This window comes from Myripristis murdjan, chromosome 2, assembly GCF_902150065.1.
Source record: "Myripristis murdjan chromosome 2, fMyrMur1.1, whole genome shotgun sequence".
In the NCBI taxonomy this organism is placed as follows: domain Eukaryota; kingdom Metazoa; phylum Chordata; class Actinopteri; order Holocentriformes; family Holocentridae; genus Myripristis; species Myripristis murdjan.
In genome coordinates, this window is record NC_043981.1 from 8827111 (window position 1) to 8846150 (window position 19040).

Here is a 19040-nt window from a genome sequence, read left to right on the forward strand (position 1 = left end):
TTATGGTATCATGTTTTGCAGTCTAAATAACTTGGTAAAATCCAAAATGTCTGATGATGATGTTGTCTCAGACGATGTCATGATTTGCTGTAGTTGAGAAAGGTGGACTCCATAAGCCTCTGTAGGCTCATGACACACATTTGGAAAGGAGAGGGGTGGGAGGTACTGCCATTTTGTTGCATTCTGCCTTGTAACCATTATGCCAGTAAAATCCTACACACTGTTCCTTTATAATTGATTAATAAAAAAAAAAAAAAAATCAACAATGAAAATACTCATGAGCTGCAGCCAAAATGTTGACATTTAAAGACAATAAATTTGCCAGGCTTTAGCTAGCTAGCTTTCCTGCAAAGTCATCAAAGTTAAACTAAAATTAAACTGTGGGACATGTGGGGCATAAGAGATGAATTATTTTGATGTGTCACACTGAGCCGCCCCATAAACCTGCAAACCACTTACTGGCAATGTGCTATAATGTAAACATGAGCTCACTGGGAGAGACTGAAATCACAGAACAACCCTTTTCCTGAATAATTTCTTTTCAACAAAATCTGATGACAATATTTCCTACTTTCTAACTGTCCAACAGATTTAGATAATGAGTGAGTTAAATCATTAATGCCAGGCTAGAGATGTGGTTGCTATAGTAACAGCAGGCCGACTGTACTGATGTCAGGATCATCAATCACCAGTGATCAAGTCTAATTGAGCAAGTGAACAAGTCTAATTAGAGAATAACTGTAAAGTGAGAATATGTCCTCATCCTGGCATCCATTAATACAAGCACTCCATTACTGAGAGCAAATATTTGACAGGAGTGCCACTGATATGATGCTGTTGCTCACATAATTCAGTGAACTACAGTGGACAAGCATCATGCACTTCAGTGGTGAGGTTAATAACCTTCAACATTCGTGAAATAAGAGGGTTTTCTCCCCCTCTTTGTATGCTTTATCTGTATTCCTCCCACCCTCCTTTGCTTTCTCTCTACTCCACTTCCAAACCTTCCTTTGCAAACCAAAATCACACAAGAATGGATTTGCGTTCTCTCCTTTTCTGTCTCTCTCAATTCCTCTGTCTCTCTTTCTCTCCACCTCTTAGGCCCAATTCCTTCTTTATGGACTACAACAGTATGAGAGAATAGATTTCCCCTCAGACGCAGGTGAAGAGGGGCTGATGTTAAAAGTGGAGACATGCCAGCTGGTGTGTAATCACTGTTTTAACCTCCCTCTCGGTCATTAATCATAGTCAACAGACTCAGGCAGGGGACGTGATCCTGAAGCCTCCTCCACCCCCCACAGCTTCCCTCATACAAGGGAGCTGAGAACCAGGGGATCTCAGACAGGCAGCTAATCAGGGATCCTATTCAGAAGACTGCGTACCTGGATAAAGACTATTTATTTAATTAAGTAATGACTTCAAAAGTCAATAACTATTAATTCATATGTGTCTGACATGCTGTGCCTTGCCAGAGGCTGGATTCATGCAGGAAACACAAACCTGATTTTTAAAATCTGCCTTTACCTTGTGCATATGGCTGAGGACAACATTAACGCAAAGCAACAAGGTGTCTAGTTAAACCTTTTTTTTTAACATCCAACATCTTTCCTCCTACATACCGACTCCCTGCTTCAAATCCTGATGATCCTAATCTATTTATCTTTTTTTAAATCTATTTATCTGTAATAATATGTGTAAGCAGGGACAAATAATTGCCAACAACAGTTTGTTTCAATAATCACTGAGTATGCAATATGCTTTTCATTTTTATTTGTTTTTAAGATATTTTTAATCCTGCCCTGTGGAATCCTAAAAATTGTGGAAAAGCAAGACGGTAAAAAATGTATCATGAGCCATTAAAAGACATGAGAATTGAATCAGCGCGTACGTGCAACGAGTTGCTGAAAAGCCGCTGTTCCGGTGCTGTGAATGTAGTATAATCCAGGGCTCAAGTTTTGTGTGACCAGAGTATTAGTATAAAGATTTCATAAAAGTACAGTTCCACTCAATCAATGAATGATTATTTCTGTGATGAGCTAAAACACATTTTGCTATACAGCAGCACAGAGTACATTGGCACAGTCACACGCCTGATCTTTACAGACCCGTATGGACACAAGCTTGCAGGTTAATGATCCATTTGTAATTAAAGTAATTGTGATTTTGTTCCTTTTTATGTGTCTCGGAGTATTGCAAGGTCTAAAGCAAAGGAGGTAACTACACACTGTCAAGATATTTTGACTCAAATCAAAATGCTCTTAGGTGCATGCTGCATTCATGATTCCCTGTCTTTGCTCTGGTACTCCACAAGGTCCATTTTCACCTCAGTCCTTCACTCATCATGTTTTTGTGAGGTACTGACTTATTAACATACTACTTTACATCTAGTGGACCTGGGGTCGAGGACCTGAGACACTACAAAAGCTTGAGAGTCATCAACAGACAATGCCCTATATAATTCAGGTTGGTTCGCAAGTCATTTTTCATGATTTATTTTTATTAGGCATGGCACTCCTGTTAGGCAATTCATTTCTCCTCAATAAACAGTGTCTCCGAGACAAGATGCAGCTTCATAAAACACCACAAGTGCCTTCTTGAGTGGGGGCTGTGGCAAATGCAGCTGACAGGCATCAGTTGTTGTTGTTTTTTGTTTTTTTTGTTTTTTTTTGTCGGTTGTAAAGTATGACGTGCATTAGTGAGATAACACCTCTATTACTTTTAACAATATTGCTGTTCCACAGTGGTGAGCACTGTCGGTTGTTAGTCACACTTATCAATTGAAAGAAGGTACAATTTCAAAAAGCATTTAGATACAAGCCAAGTAGTCAACCATTACAGAGGGAGCAACATACGAGCCTCGCTGTCTTTGATGACTCCTTCTTCCAACTTAGAATGACAGTGTGAAATTAGACTTAACTGATTTGGAACAGACCTTGAAAGTTCAACTGCAGGACATCAGCAAAGATTCTCCTTTATTTAATTTATTTCCTCTATCAAGAATATTGTCTTCAAGGATCTCTGAACTAATGCACTCATAATAATAGCATGCACAAATGCAACTATACTCTATCTGGTTAGACACAGTGTAAGGCAGTAATCAATTTTAACTGCGCTATATTTAGGGATTAGTATGGATGGTCTATACTGCATAGCTATACAGTGTGGTTAAAGGAAAAATCCAGCCTAAAAAAACTGATACAGACTGATTTTAATATTAGAATTTTTAATTTAATTTTTTCCTGTGATACACAGTCTGAGCTAAGAATATTTCTTGGTAATGTAATTGACTTAACTTTTAGCTAGTTAGCCACAAAATAACAAAAATATATCAAACAACAAAATGACACCAAAGACGCAATGTAAATCACTGGTCCCTGTGTTTACATGAGCCTTAGTAATTGGATTATTCACCAGGTATGGACAATTATATGATTTTTCAAATGCTAAGTAAACGAGAAAGCCAGTTTCCATGGTCGAAGAAAGGGATTAAGTGAAACTTGGTAGATTTTGGCAGGAGGAAGCCAAATATTGGGCCATGAAAACCCTTAATTTCTGAATGACTTTTTATGTGTGTACAAGCTCTGAGACTGACAGATCAGGCTCTTTCAAGAAATATAGGTGTACAGTATGTAGCCTTGCCTTCTGTGATACTGTATAGACTGTGAATCATCAAGTTGACAATAGATTGTGCTCATTTCTTAGTACTGGGTGACTGTATTGGTGGCTTCAAGTTGCAATTTACAAAACTACTTTCCCTCTCTGATTGTGAGGTGATTAGTTCTGCTACATCCAACATCTTTCCTCCTACATACCGACTCCCTGCTTCAAATCCTGATGATGATGCTCACTGAAAAAGTTGGGCGACTCGTGTAATGAGGCACTAAGGAAAGAGGTGAGAAGGTCAAGGGAAATGTGTTGCATTCAGGGTGACTCAGAAACAGGGTCATGGTGGCAGGACAAAATCAACCTAATTACAAGGCAAAATAGGCCTATAATGTGTATAATAGCAACTATGTGACTCATAGTTAAATACACTTCTTTAAAGCCTTTCTTTTACAGCTCCGCTTTTGTGTGTGTACAGCCACAGTTCCCCTTTCTCATCAAAAATGATAGATTTGTCCTTTTCCATCTCCATCATTAAATGTAAATGGTTTAAACACCTCACGCAAGTTCCCAAGGTGCCACAATCCAATGTACAGACAACACACAATCCTACTTCTATCAAGTTATAGTATAGTAACTTCAGGAAGTAATTTTAATTACAGTTGACAAAAACAAAAACCATTATCTGCATACAGTACTATAATTTCAGTATCATACATGCTGGACTTACAAAGAGGCAAAATTTTAATTATTATGGTCTGTGGGTAAAACTTCATACAGTTTTGCTCAGAACAATTAACTGTAAGCGCCAATGGTGTGGACAAAGACAGGATATAGTTCACAAGTCATTGATGTACATGAAAAAATTATTCTCGCCTTTGGTTGGAGTTGTTCACAAATACAGTATTAGTTGGACTTTGTTAGACCATATAAAGTACAAAGTGAATTTTGTTTCTTTGTTATGCAATAAAACAGAATAGGTCTGCAATCAAAAAATAGATCTGAGAGCAAGGAAAATAAATTTGTGATTAAAATGCAAATCAAAAACTTTTGTTTGCAAATCCAAAAGTTTTGCTTGCTGTTGAGCTGAATCTGTGACAGCTTGGCAGCATCCACAGTCATAATGTATTGGTATTACCACCACCTTCTGGATAGGAGCGTGGATCAGAGCGGCTACTGCAGTCTACTGTTAAATTATAACAGTGGATGTTGTCAAGCTGTCACTGTTATTTTACATGCAATGAAACATTTTTTGATTGCAGTGTTGATAGTTTTGCTCTAAAAGCTATTTTTTGATTGCAAACGTATTCTTGTTCGATTGCATAGTAAAAAACAAAAACCTCTCCAAAACAAATGCAATTTTTTTTACATCAGTAAGGGTGGATCTCCCTGTTAAATCACTGCATGGCCATGTGTTGCTAAGTCCACTGTGGTGATGCTTAAATGAAATGTAAATCAAATCTCCCACTATAAAAAAAAAAAAAATACTGTTAAGAATTCCCATGGCTTAGGGAGGAAAGCCTCTGTGGAAAGAGGCTTTATTTGCCTGGGAGCCTTCTGCATCTTCAGCCATAGGGTGCTTCTGTAAAGTGACGGTGGAGTGGATGGCCTGGGTCATGTGTTATTATGTGTGTTTTGTATGAAATTGCTACATCCGTGAGGGTGAGTGGGTTGGGAGTGGAGAGCCTCACTAAATTTGTTCCATTATTTCTGATTTTGAGGAGTTTGTTCTTGTTTCTGACAGCAGGCATGGGGAAACCACACAGGGACTGGTTTGATGATGCAGCAGGATATGAGGACGTAAACAGGCCTAGACAGCAACGTCCTGTGTTTTGTGGATGAGTCAGAGTGTATATTGAACACATTAATGGATTTCTGTGGCGTGTCTCTATTGACCTTTGCCATTTCTGTGACTCAAATCTTTTTTTTTTTTTTTTTTTTTTTGTTCGTCGAGTATGGACACAACAACGTGGAGAAAAGCACCATCATCCACATGGTCAGGGAGTGTGTAGTATGTGTGGTAAAATCCTTAAAGGACCCCAGTGGAAATAAAGTACTGTATGTCATGATGATTTTTTTTTATTCATCATTTACATTTTCATCATGTTCTAAAAATATTCAGCAAGTTAAACACAGTCCCCCTACCTGGTTTCTGAAATCACCTCTGGCTTACATACACGGGCTGTAACTGTGCCCCTCAAAGTCAAACTGCACCTAGCATGTGCTTTTATAGATCATTATTAGGTTTTAGTCTTTTGTAGAAACACAAAACACCAATATGTTACCCACTTCTAAAAAAAAAAAAAAAAAAAGAAAGAGATAAATGATTTGGTAATTTTTTTAGATTCACAATTCAACTAGTGACTTGCTCTTTGGCTTTGCAGTGCAGTGCTGTGTGAATAGTCCTCGACTTCTACACCAACACACTGAGTTTTGATAAAGGCTTTTCATTTTGTTTTTTAAGCAAAATACTTGAGCAAGAGCTTTACCTTTCCATTGGATTCATTTTAAAAGTCAGAAAGAGACACATTCATAGCTCCTTCAGTGAATTACAGTTTTTATGATCACATTTACTGTATCGAGATCAAACTTCCCATCTTCACACCATCGAGAACCATATAGAATTAATACTTCCCCCAATTCATGTGATGACTGTAGTAAATTTGCCCCAATGGGTGGCTGATTTCGATGCTGGAACTGTACATGCGGTGTGTGTGCACTGCAAACATCATTTTGGGTGGAGAGCGTTGCTTTTCCGGGAGCCGTCTCTCTCCTCAAGGACTTCTAAAGACTAATGCATGTAGGAGAATGGAGCAGTGCCTGACCAAAATCCAGCGCTTCTCATTGGATGGTAGTGAAAAGAGAACAGAAAATACAGTCTTTTATCATCTGCCTGATGAAAAGGCAATGCCAAGAGGGTGTGAGCTTCTCCACAAGGAGACATAACTTATCAGGATATGCTGCTGTTAGAAGGCAGTGAATAAGACATTGGCGAGCATGTTTGAACTATTTGTTTCCACTAGCATCCCGTTTGTCTCATTGTGCAGCTTAGGCATAGTGTATGGGTGGTGTATACCAAGATAACTTGGTGCATACCAAGTGTTATGGCAACATCTATTATCCTGGTTTCATCAGGTTCAAATCCCATTCTCAAGATCAAAACAATCTTTGAAGTCTTAGATGGTCTTTTGATGTGAAAAAAAAAAAAAAAATCCAAATGACCGAAGGTTAACCAGTCAGGTCTTTAAACTAACGGAATAACAACAACAAAAACAATAATAATAATAATAATAATAATAATAATAATTAGCAATACCCTGAGGTCTCTTTTACTCAGTTTGACGGAAATGTTGAGAAACTGCTGTTCCTCATGAGAAATAGCTTAAGATTTAAAAAAATAAAAGACATCCGGCTGCTGATTACCAAGAAAAAGTTAAAATTTTTAAGTTCTGAAGACGAGCAAATGGTGTTAGAAGACAAATGCAAAGAAGCAAAATTGAAATTTAGAAACTGCAGGATTTTGATTATATGCTGTGGAATCTTATATTCCCCCTACCCTGATTTGCAAAATGGTCTCTTGCAATGTAAAATGTGGATAAATTGTAGTAAATCGCCCAAACGTTCAAAATCACAGGTATGAACCTTTACCTTTCCACAACTGTGCTCTAATTAAAAGCAACGAAAAGGTTATGGAGTGCTAGATTTAGTGTGGAATTATTCTCTTCTTTTTTAGTATTGATTGTATTTTTTTGCATAACAAAGTAAAATATGCATATGTGATGTTCTGCCTTGCCAAATTAAATCAGCTGGAATGTATCAAGTCTACAGCCCCACGGGATTGTCCTGCCTCCCCTTCCTCTTCGTCCTCTGCACTTCAGACTTGAGACACAACATTGAGTCATGTCACACACACACAAGTATTCAGATGACACTACACTTGTTGAATGTGTGAGTGGTGGGGAGGAGGAAGAGTACGGAGCAGTGGCTGCTGATTTTGTTGACTGGTGTGAATTGAACCACCTTCAGCTGAACAAGGAAAAAACAAAAATGGTGATGGACTTCAGGAGGTCTAAGGCTTCAATTATCAATTCCCATCCAGGGGGAGGCTGTTGACCTAGTGGAATCTTACAAGTGCAGCTGCCGTAGGTCCCTCTTATTCACCGCCATGAGACTACACAACTCTGCCCTGCGTGAGATCATATTTGAATTGCATGAATTTGAATTTGCCATGCTGACATAGAACTTCTGATTTTAATTTTTTTTTAAAGTGGGTTTGCTGAATAAATGAATTCAAAAATATGAATTTGAGGCACAATTTAAAATTAAATGCAGTGGCTGAAACCCACTGTGGTTATTACTCAAGTTAACTTTAAAACGCTCATTCACCACCTCCACACCATTACTTTCCCCCGCAACATTTCAATGTCAAACCACTGCCCGTTTCTAGCCCTTCACGTAATCCTTACACAGTGAGGAAATGTATTTGTCACAGTTTTTTGTACATGGTCCACATTACTGGCATTTTGATACATGGTGCTCGTTTCATGTAATTTCATGAGATCAGCCTGTACTGACGTCATGGATGACATCATGGGATTAAAAAAAATCTATGTATATTCAAAATGAGTCACAACTACATGACGTCTATGGTCCAGGTAGAAAATATAACTCCATGCCAGCTGAGAATGGCCAGAAAACGATGACAGTGAGAGTACTATAAATAGGGACTACATTTATTTTGACTGCATGTTTCAAGTATTAACAGAAAATATGTGTAAAGCCAGTAATGAGTGGCTGAAGATTTCAGGGCCACTCAACCTGGCATTGTTTTTATGTGGTGCAACCTCAAGAGTAGCCCTCCAGACAAAATCCAGTATCTGCAGAAATTGGCTGGGTCGAGTATTTCACAGAACAGGCTGTCACGCTTTCATTACATTTCACAATTACAGGACAGGGTGAGTGCCGCAGGAAGACAGACAGTAATGATCACACGCACACGCACGCACGGGCACACACACACACACACACACACACACACACACACACACACACACACACACACACACACGCACGCACACACACACACACACCCCCCAACACACAGCTCCCCGCGCCCTTTCAACTCCCTTGTCCTCTCTGCCACTGTCTCCTGCAACATAGCTCAAAGCTCCACAGTCTAGACTTAAAACCAAAGGTCATAGAGCCGACAGACTTTTGAATAACTTGCTCAAGGAGATCAGACGAGCAGTATCATTAAAACTTTACACGAACATTCATAATATCTACTTAAGAGGTTTAAAACAGTGCAACCCTGGTGCTACTTTTCATAGTATTTATTTAGGTATTTAATGTAGCCTAAGTGAACGTCTGCAACATTTAGTCACTTTTGCAGGGCAAAAAATACTATCACAACAGACATTCGTGTGAGATGGAGGCTGAAAAATACATAAAAGTAGCGGTTAGACAAACATGCCTACTAAAAAAAATGGATTCTTTTTAGATATTTCATGATTATGAACTTGTCCCTCTGTCCCACTGGTCATCCAATCCTTCTTCCTCAGTGCCCTGAGGCCCTCAACTGGAAGCTGTAGGTACAATTTTGCACATTATAAATATAAATATAATAATATAATATAAATAGCAATACTTGACATCACAGAAACATCACAGAAACTCTAACACGGCACAAATGGGAAACACGGATGAGTGTAAATTATATATTGTGTTGCAATGCCAACTGCAGCTTTGTCCAACCTGTCCCAGGCAGCATCAGTAACAGTTTGCCTTTGGATGGGAAGTGAGGTTCCATCAAAGTGGCCTTCTGGAGGAAGTTCTTAATGTCTTCATCCTGTAAAATGATGCACAGAGGGTTAAGGTTTACAACAACTTCATAATGTTAACAAACTCTTCTGCTTTCTGGAAGTCATCGTCTGTGAGCCTTTCCTGTCTGGGGGAAAAAAAGAAGATATGAAAACTGAAAAATCAACTATTATGTTATCACTCATTGTTTAACAACTGATCTTCTTGTCTATAACCTGTCTTTCTCTGGCTTGCTGAGTTGCTGGTCAAGTGATACTGCCTGGATGGCCAGGTACTGTTCCAAAAACCTCTCCACCTCCACAAAAGAGAAGTCTGCCGTGCTCTGACATGCAGAATCCTGTTGTGTTTGGGCACATCTGAAACACAAATACAGATTTTTAAATTGCAATCAACACTGCTGAAGAGACAAACATAACTTTTTGAGATTTATAAGGCTACACTACTTACTGAGAAGTTGCTGCTTCTCCAGCAGGACAGTCCTCTACCTTGTCAAGATTAGCCAAGGTTTAAGTTGTCTTTGTTGTAGCTGGAGAGCCAAAAACATATAAATAAAAAATAAAGAAATAATGTTACAAGTAAATGTTATAAATAAATAATTTCAAAAATCATTTGATCGTTTGTTAGTATTTTATAAATGCAAGATGAGCAATGAACGCTACATTGCTAACCTGAAGAAAGGTTGCCGTTGTCATCAGTAGTCTCCACATTGGCAGGGTTGGGATCAATCGTCGAGGCCTGTGACGCCCACACTGCCAGCAGATATGCTTGACATGGGCTCACAAGCAGTTGAACACAGTGCATCCCTCTGCTTTCAAGTGTATCCAGTGTGCTGCCAGAAACTTCATTCAATTCGATAGGTTCTCCCCTTTACACACACGTTTTCAAACATTTGTTGCATGTCTCGGTGCTGGAATCCTTTCGAGTGAAATACAGCTACACCTTAGACCATTTCGCTTTAGGCATTTTAACCATGTTTAAGGTAGCTACTAGCAAACAGGAGGCTACCTGCTGCCAGTATAATGATGCTTCTGTTACCTGTAAGGTCTGTCTCCTTTCTCGCATGTTTCAGATGTGAGCATAAATACAAGTCTTCTTCTAGTACTTCCAGTGCAAAGATAATGACAGGCCACAGTACGTGCAAGCAAGGTTAGCGCAATTCTACAACGTGTACAAAGTGACGAGCCTAACTCCTGTGGTATGAGGTAAACATGCTTTCCACTATCTAAAAAACTGAGCCTTTTAACAAATCCATTTTGTGTGTTTACTGCTGACAGTAAGCATTTTCCAGTACAATCTCAATTACTATTTCCTCTGTTCTGGCACCACCACCAATTTTTTGGCCCACAAGCGGTTCATAAAACTGTTAAAAATACTGCTCACTCTGTCAAGGTGGCATAGTTCCAATTTATAATTATCTACAGAAAAAGTTTCACATTGACATGACATTACATTACATTGACATTTTATGGGCAATTTGGGTACATAAAAGGCCAGTCTCGTTAATTCACATCATGGCAAACACTATGGTGGTAGCTGCTTGAGGTTGTTTGCAATCCACTGAGCTTGCACATGGGTATAAATGATCATGGGTGTGTTAAATATGCAAAACCTCATTTACATATTGATTTTTATTTGGTTTCACTGTATGAGTCACCTTAAATTGCCCAAAATTTGGAGCTGCACAACTCTGTCACCACTGAGTTACATCTGCAGGGGAACATCGGGCGAGATTTGGACATGGCCTATTTTTGACAAAACACAACCAAGGGTAACTAATACATATGTGTCATCGAACTGTTTTCCAGATGTTATACTGTCAAGTAAGCCTAGACTTACGCACTTTATTTCATGTTTTTCATCCTCTTTTGTGCTGTTTAAAAGGTTTGCTTCATGTAATCTAATCTCTATTGCACTAACTGTCAACTGGCCGGAATTAGGCTACAGATTTTACCCATCACTCCCCTTTATTATTGCCTTGTAATAAAGTTAAAACATTAAACAATAATACCCCCCACAGTGTCTGCTTGGAAACCTTTGGGCCCTTGGACAAATTTAGTCGATGACCCCTGCTCTACTGGCTAAGCAAAATATTGTGCTGCAACCCTCTGAACCAAAGACACAGCAATTAGGAAAAAGATCTTGTCATTTGCCGTAGATGTGGAAAATTCATTTGGTTCTAGTCACGTTCGCAAGGTAGTTACTTTTTTTCAGAAGCAGGTAATCAATATACTTAGCAGCTGGAAATTCACAGGGGCCACAAAGACACAAATGTGCACGTGAATAAAACATGCATCATAAAATCATATAACAGGGACTTTTCTAAACCTCATGAGTCTATATAAAAGTTATACATCACTGATAAACAAAATTAATTGCCCTCTCTCTTTCCCAGAGTTAATTGCCTTTGGGCGCTGCATTCTACAGTGTAGCTCCGTGTTTGTTTTTAAATTATTTATTCATATACCATATTATCATTCTTTCCGTTACCTCTTTCGCTTTGCTCTCATGCTTGGTTTTACTCGCCAGCTGAATTCAGAGGTCCGAGGTGAGATGCAGTAGATATTTTCTGTCATGAATAAACCATTTCATGCCCTCTTTCAACACCACCATTAACATCAAGCAATTTACTGTATGAATGTGCCGCTAATATGCCCTTGTGTACCACCAGGAGAAATGTGTCATATCACCAAAGGAAATGTGTTTTAAAATGTCGTCCAGTGGTCAAGATGAAACACACACTGACTCGCTCTTCTTAGTGAGGAGTCATATCCTATGTGTGCAATTATGCTTGTAAAGCGCATCAAGAGTGGCATGAAAAAGCTTCAAACAGCATGTTTATTTAGTGTGTTTATGTGTGGCCCAGCACATGGCTCTTCCTCATTCCCTCCCTTCCTCTGTATTATTACCTGCTACATACCATAGCCTGGGTGAACTGTTGATTGTGACAGGATGGAAGTCTGTCTATTTTTTATTAAGACTATCTCCAGCTGAACTGTCCTCTTCCCATTCTAAATTAATGCACCACCAACTTTTGTATTCCTGCTGCTGTTTACCCATACATAGCCACATGGAAAATAGGAAGGAGCACAATTTAAGCTACACCCTGGGCAAATATTTAATTCTAACTGGCTGGATGGTGGTCATTATTTTTGTCAGACTCCCCAAGGACAAACTGTTTGATCAGTGTTCAAGATTAACATGCAAACAAGATTTGATCATTACATTCCAGCTATTTACTAGTGTACAACTGCTTTAATAAATGGGTTTCAGACTTGCCCGTCATAATTTGCAGGTTCAGGGTCAAGGCTAATGACGACAGTAGTCATAGTTCAGCCTTGATGTTACAATGAAGCTATCCATTTGCTCTTACATTGAGATGGACAACCACACATCAGCTGAGCATCAGTCTCTCTGTGACTGAACAAGAGCCAAACCAATACATCAGTCAGCTGAAATTATTATTTATTTATAATGAGTTATCTATAATTATTAAATTCCCAGTGAAGTTTATTTGACATCACTATTGTCTGTCAGTGTAATCACTCCAGCCACTAAACAGCCTTTCTGCAGTTTGTTCACCTTCCCTGGAGAAAAGTAAAGCCCCTCAGTCTAGTCCCAAGAACCAGGAGATAGCTTGCAGTGCTGTTTTTAACTGTTGGTTTGTTTTGTTACGCTGTTTGTTTGACTTGGCTCTGCTTTAAATGCCCCCAATCAGCTAACTAATTTGTCTAAATACAAATGAATAGTGATGGCTAGTTAACAATAACACTGTGGCTGTAAATACTGATGCTGAATAAGCTGTAAATTCTGCCATCCACAACTGAACATACCCTTACACATCTCTGAATACTAGCACACATACACGCCAAATGATACACTGGGTGAAATTACAACTTACCTCTTGTGTGTCAAGTTACCCAGTGTTAGCCAAGTACAGTTGTCTTAAACTGTAGCTGGATTTTTGCGCATGCACGTTTCGAAAATTGGGTGCCACTCACAGATGGACGGACTCCGTTAGGGGCATTCGGTATTGTTGGCCAGCCCCACAAAAAATGTAAAACACACAATTGCTCTCAAATCTCTGTGTGTGTATGTCTAAACTGTATGTCTGTGTATGTCTTTTACTTGACTGCTATAAGGGGTTCTTCATAAAGAACCAAAGGCAAACTTCTGTCTCTCTCACACATGCCCACACACATCATCTCCCATACTTAAACATACCCCCCCCAACACACACACACACACACACACACACACACACACACACACACACACACACACACACACACACATATACACGCACACCATCACTGCCCATGTCTTAGAGTGATTAATGGTTGTTCATTGTACCTCACACTCACCTGCATTCAGCTGCTTGATTGATGGGCCTGTATGCTTGACAGATGGACAGATGTGGCATGGCAGAGCACCCTGGCAGGGAATGACACCTCAGTCCTGCCGGCAGCAGCAGGACCTACCATCGTCTGGAAGAAAAGGAGACAGAATAATGAGAGAGAGAGAGAGAGAGAGAGAGAGAGAGAGAGAGAGAGAGAGAGAAAGAGACAGAGACTACTAACCTATACTTTATCAAAATCCAGTATTTTACAATGCAAAAATGTGATTATGCATAAAACAGTTGAAATATTAATGCTGGTAACAGTTACATGATATTCTACTACACTAATCATTAATGGGATGGCTTTCACATAAAAATGGACTGTTTCACATGCATCATTCCACACAGGCATGCTCTGTTTGCGTGTCAGTGATACCTCTGTCAGTTTTTATCCACCTTGGATCAAACTGGGCAGGTGGTCTGTGGTCATGTCAAGACCTTCACTATTGATTTTTTTTTTTTTTTTTTTTTTTTCAAATCTGTCACAGGTTAAGGCCGAGGCAGGACATCAGAGTTTGCCATATCATCCATTCAGCTGGTTGAGAATTTGTCAGTGGTATATTTCCAGTTACAGAAAATAAAGCAGCAGGTGACCACATCTGTAATACCTGTAAGGCTGTGTTTACTGTTTATACCTTTTTTTTTTTTTTTTTGCACAAAGAGCACAGCCTCTAGAAATACAGCCTGAGATCTTTGTCACATCATGCCCCCCTCGCTCTCTCTCACCACTGTGCTTGGTTTAAATGAAAGCAGATATCCTGCAAAAAAAAAAAAATCTTTAAAAGGAAAACAGTGGAGCCTAACCATATTTTGTGCTGATAATACTCACAAGGAGGTCAAATGCAACACAGAATTTCCTTTATCGACATAAGATGTTCTATCCAGCTGATTTTGATATGATGTGTGCTTTATAAGCAGGTTGTATGACTCACAATAGTTACATGCATGTATCACATGTTTGGGTTTTTGGACTACGATAAACAGGAAACTCCCTGCACTGGCTTTGGCACTGGAGACAAGGACGGGCTGCAATCTCGACTGTCTGCCGCGGACAAACTAAATCCCACCTCCACTTTGTTGTCCCCCACAACACAACCAAGACAGGGTCTATGAACTGGCGCCAGTCCCATCCATCCGTCATGCACAGTATCTCAGATGGACGCCGCAGATTGGATTTTGACGAAGCTTCACAGAATGATGCATGCCATTGCTCTGTTCCAGCATTTTTTAAATTATACTGATTGGCCTTAGAGGGGCACTTCAACATTTGTTTACTTGTTACTGATTGGCCCAAAGGGTGCCATTTGTGAGAAACAGGCTATTTGATATTAGGCAGACCACATAATGTCTGCTTCTCTGAAGAGCTGAGCTTCTCTCACTCTGCTCTGCCTAAACTGAACCCAGGCACAATGGCTTTTTTTTTTAAAGGCAGGAGCTTCTTTTTTCACCTTGCAGCCATACCCTTTTCACAGTCGCAGCTTGAAAAAGGTCATCAAAAGTTGAGTACTGTGAACGTGCTCTAACACCTATAGAAGAAACTCCTTGTATCTTGACCGATATGAACCAAAATGAAGCATAACTCCCTCTGTTTTTTCCCAATCCATCATTCTATTTTTAAATCATGTCTTATTTGAACTCTGTGGCACATAACACCATTCCTCCAGTATGTATCCATAAAGCTCATTGGGACAGACTTGAGCGACAAGGAAGAAGCAGATATGCAAGAGCGAGCGAGAGAGAGAGAGAGAGAGCGAGAGAGAGACGCCATGCAATCCCCGGCTAGTGTTGCTGAAGTGAAATCAGTGGATTCGGTTGTGTCGGCGCGGCAGACAGAGCTATAAATCATATGTCGACTAATGGCAGTTCCAAATGAGCTCTCTCATCAGACAAGACAAGTGCATCACTTTGTATGCTACTTCAGGCTCCACTATAACATCTGTGTGCTCTAAAGCATGCATGTCACCCTCGTATTCATTAAGAAGTGTCTGCTGAGCCCTAACAGTTCAATTTAGAGAAATTTAGCCTTTATCTACAAAGTACACTGAGAAGTACAATCAATAGTTGGGTATTTTGACTCTCAACTGTTAGGTAGTAGTTTTCTCACATTTTCAGCAACAAAACTTTCTTTGTCATTGTCACTGCAAATGCGGGAGCTTTACTAACAATTAAGGGAACTGTGACAATGTATTTGGTTTGAATTGTTCACCTTAATATAGGTACTTGAAGCAAAATTTAACTTTGGTAGTGTGTTGGGTTGTTTAGTTACCTGTATGTGATGCGAGTCCACATGGTGGTGAAATATCTTCATTAGATGGTCTGTGCTCCCCTGGGTTGCACATACACAATACTGTATTTCCATCTCTCCATTCACTTCCATAGTGTGACAAAACTGGTCTCAAAACAAAGAAAAAAAAAAACAGCAGATTATGGCAGTGTAAAGAAACAAGTTGTGGTATTGAATTTGAAAGTAGATCTGGCAAGTACCACCTGCTTCCGCATAGTAGCCTTGAGAAAGTAAGAAACGGATTGTCGATGTTTGTTTAAGCATTAAAAGTGTTACTTTGGGACCTGTTTTGCCATGCTATGGAGGTGAAACCCAGGTAACTACACAACCCAACCTTCTATCAAAGTTTTGCTTTAATATTAAATATCTTACTGACTTTTTGGAGCTATCAGATAGCTCAAGGTTTCTTTTGTTTTGTTTTGTTTTGTTTTTTTGTTTTAAGAAATATTTAGCCTAACAAGCCTCAGTAAAGCCATATACTTCACAAAGATGTAGGGGGAAAAAAGTAAAATGGTTACATTTTAAGGCTCTCTTGTAAAAATATGGTTCACTCCACCTTTTATTGAGTAGGTCCCTTAATATTAAAAAACATTCAGACACCCTTGGGCATTTAAAAGCACCAAAGTACTGCCGGTTTCTTACGAGAGGTTTGTGAAATATTGATGCTTTGAGAGAATTGTTCACACATTAAATATTTCCATTGTCTACCATATAACACTAAAATACCATAAATATTCAGAACTATTTAATCTTTAAGTGACCTGAACCCAGTCACAGTCAAGGGTGAAGGTTTTCAAGTGCACTTGTGTCAACAGCTTGAGGATAATCCAGAGGATGACACGCCAGTGCTCTCCAAGTCTGAGACCATAAATTAAAGTCACAGTCCGCAGCGTATGAGACTATGACACTATTTGATGGCTAACCCCAAAAGGGGTCAGTGTCCCTTTTTGAGTGCCAAAAACATTGAATGTTGGGCTTTTGTTCCATTTGGCAAGCGTATAATGAGGTTTGAGAAGGGTATGCTAGTGCTGTACTGAGATAGGGACTGAATGGAGGAGAATGTAATTACTATACCTGTCCATACAACAATAGCTAACCACCTTCGTCGCCCCTCACTCCAATTGAAGAGCCCAGACAGCAAGTGCTGTTGGACTGTGGGAACACAAAAGCCGCCCCTGCTGTGACTCCCGAATCAGTGTCTAGCACTCAGACAAGAGAAGAGAGATACGTCACAGCCGTCCTTTGAAGTAGATATGTGTATCTGTATGTAAGTGTGTCTGCATGTGTCTATATATGACTCTCACTTCTAACGTTTCCAGCAGCACTGCCGATGCACTGTTATTTTTGCTTAACTTTTATTTAACCAGTTTGTTACACTGAGATTACAAATGTCATTTTGAAGTGACGCCCAGCCAAGGAGCCAGCATTACTGGTTAACGAGCATAAATTTGCAGGCATACAAATATAAAAACAAACAAACAAACAAACAAACAAAAAACCTGCAGGACATATGAATTCCCTTCTCATTTTTTATTCTATCAAAATGAGCAGGCTGAATGGTAATAGGGATACTAGTGTGTGTGTGTGTGTGTGTGTGTGTGTGTGTGTGTGTGTGTGTGGTAGTGTGTGAGTGTGTGTGGGCGTATGTAGTAATGGGAGGGGGCAAGCTGAGAAAGACAGCAGCAGGAAAAAAAAAAAAAAAAAAAAAAAAAAAAACATACTAAGCTAGCTTCTAGGAGACATTCACTTCACTTGTGTAGTGGGTTAATGTTTAATGTAAGCTGCTTGTAAAAACTGGGCATAAAAATGAGAGAGGTCCCACCACCCTCCTGTCATGAAACAAACAGTAAATTTGGCAGTTAATTAAAGAAATTATCAGGTGTTTATTATTCGTTGTTTTTCCACCTCCAAACATTACCGAGATGTTGATAGTAGCCGTTGGTACTTAGTGCAGGTGTAGCAGACCTAATTATGTCCAATAGCTAACGTTATTCGTGAAATGTGTCAAAGAAAATATTAATTAAGCAAAGAGACCGACACAACGAGGAATTTTCCATGATAAAAGTTACTTACTGTCGACGTACAGCTGAATTTGTTATCCTGTATAAAAGTTTACGTTAAAACAAGCGAGTCTGCTTTTCACGTTACTTCCGTGCACGCTGTATTCAGGGGAAACTCGGAAATTAGGAGTACCGTTAGGGCTAGGCGATAAAGACACAACATTTAAATATCAGTATCGATATTATGACGATACTGTAGAGGTGTCCGTTGGTGCCTTTGTAAGATATTTACACATAAGAGATTTTTTTTCATAAAGTCATCGTGATGTGGATGTGCTGGCCGAGCAAGTGGTAGCAAATAACACAACAGCTGCTGATGGACCTTTTTCCCAGCAGTCCATTTTGACGTGAAATTGTAGGGTAGGCTAAGGTGTTACTGATTACATTAATTGAGCAAATGGCTGCTGTGAAAAAGGTCTGTTAAGTTCAGAAAATTGCATTCCTTTTACTATAATGCAGCCACAAACGTCAGGAAAAGTCAACACCAATTGCAGCCACCAATTGTAATTTACAATATAAAAAAGTCAGATGATAGTCTTTAGCAGAATATGAGTAAGATATGAATCTATAAACCAGCCTTAACATATATGGTGCCTAGTTTTCCACCAAGTTTCCTGCTCATTCAAATTCCCGCTCATTCAAACCAATAATATCCCCTTGCCAAGCAGGGATACAACTCGATGTTAGTTGGTAAAGCGGGCCTCACCTCGCCTCCCACGACCTCTCAACATTTAAGTGATGTTGGTAATATTCTTCTAGGTCATTTTGCAGTAGCCCGCAATGAGCCTGCTGCCCACTACACCCAATTAGAGAGGAAATATAGACGCATTCTTTTGTCATCCTGCGTTTGTTTAACGACCATGAAGAAGAAGAGGCG

The 19040-nt window shown here is 39.4% G+C and overlaps 1 long non-coding RNA gene across 1 annotated transcript in view; it reads right to left on the reverse strand.

Moving 5' to 3' along the window:
* The window catches only part of LOC115374095 (uncharacterized), a 145504-nt gene extending 127124 nt beyond the window's left edge, over positions 1–18380 (reverse strand). The window contains exons 1-2 of the long non-coding RNA XR_003929593.1: positions 18177–18380; positions 13785–13907 (exon numbers count right to left, since the gene is read on the reverse strand). This is a non-coding gene — a long non-coding RNA (uncharacterized LOC115374095). The remainder of the gene's footprint in view (positions 1–13784; positions 13908–18176) is intronic.
* Between the last annotated feature and the right edge of the window lie 660 nt (positions 18381–19040).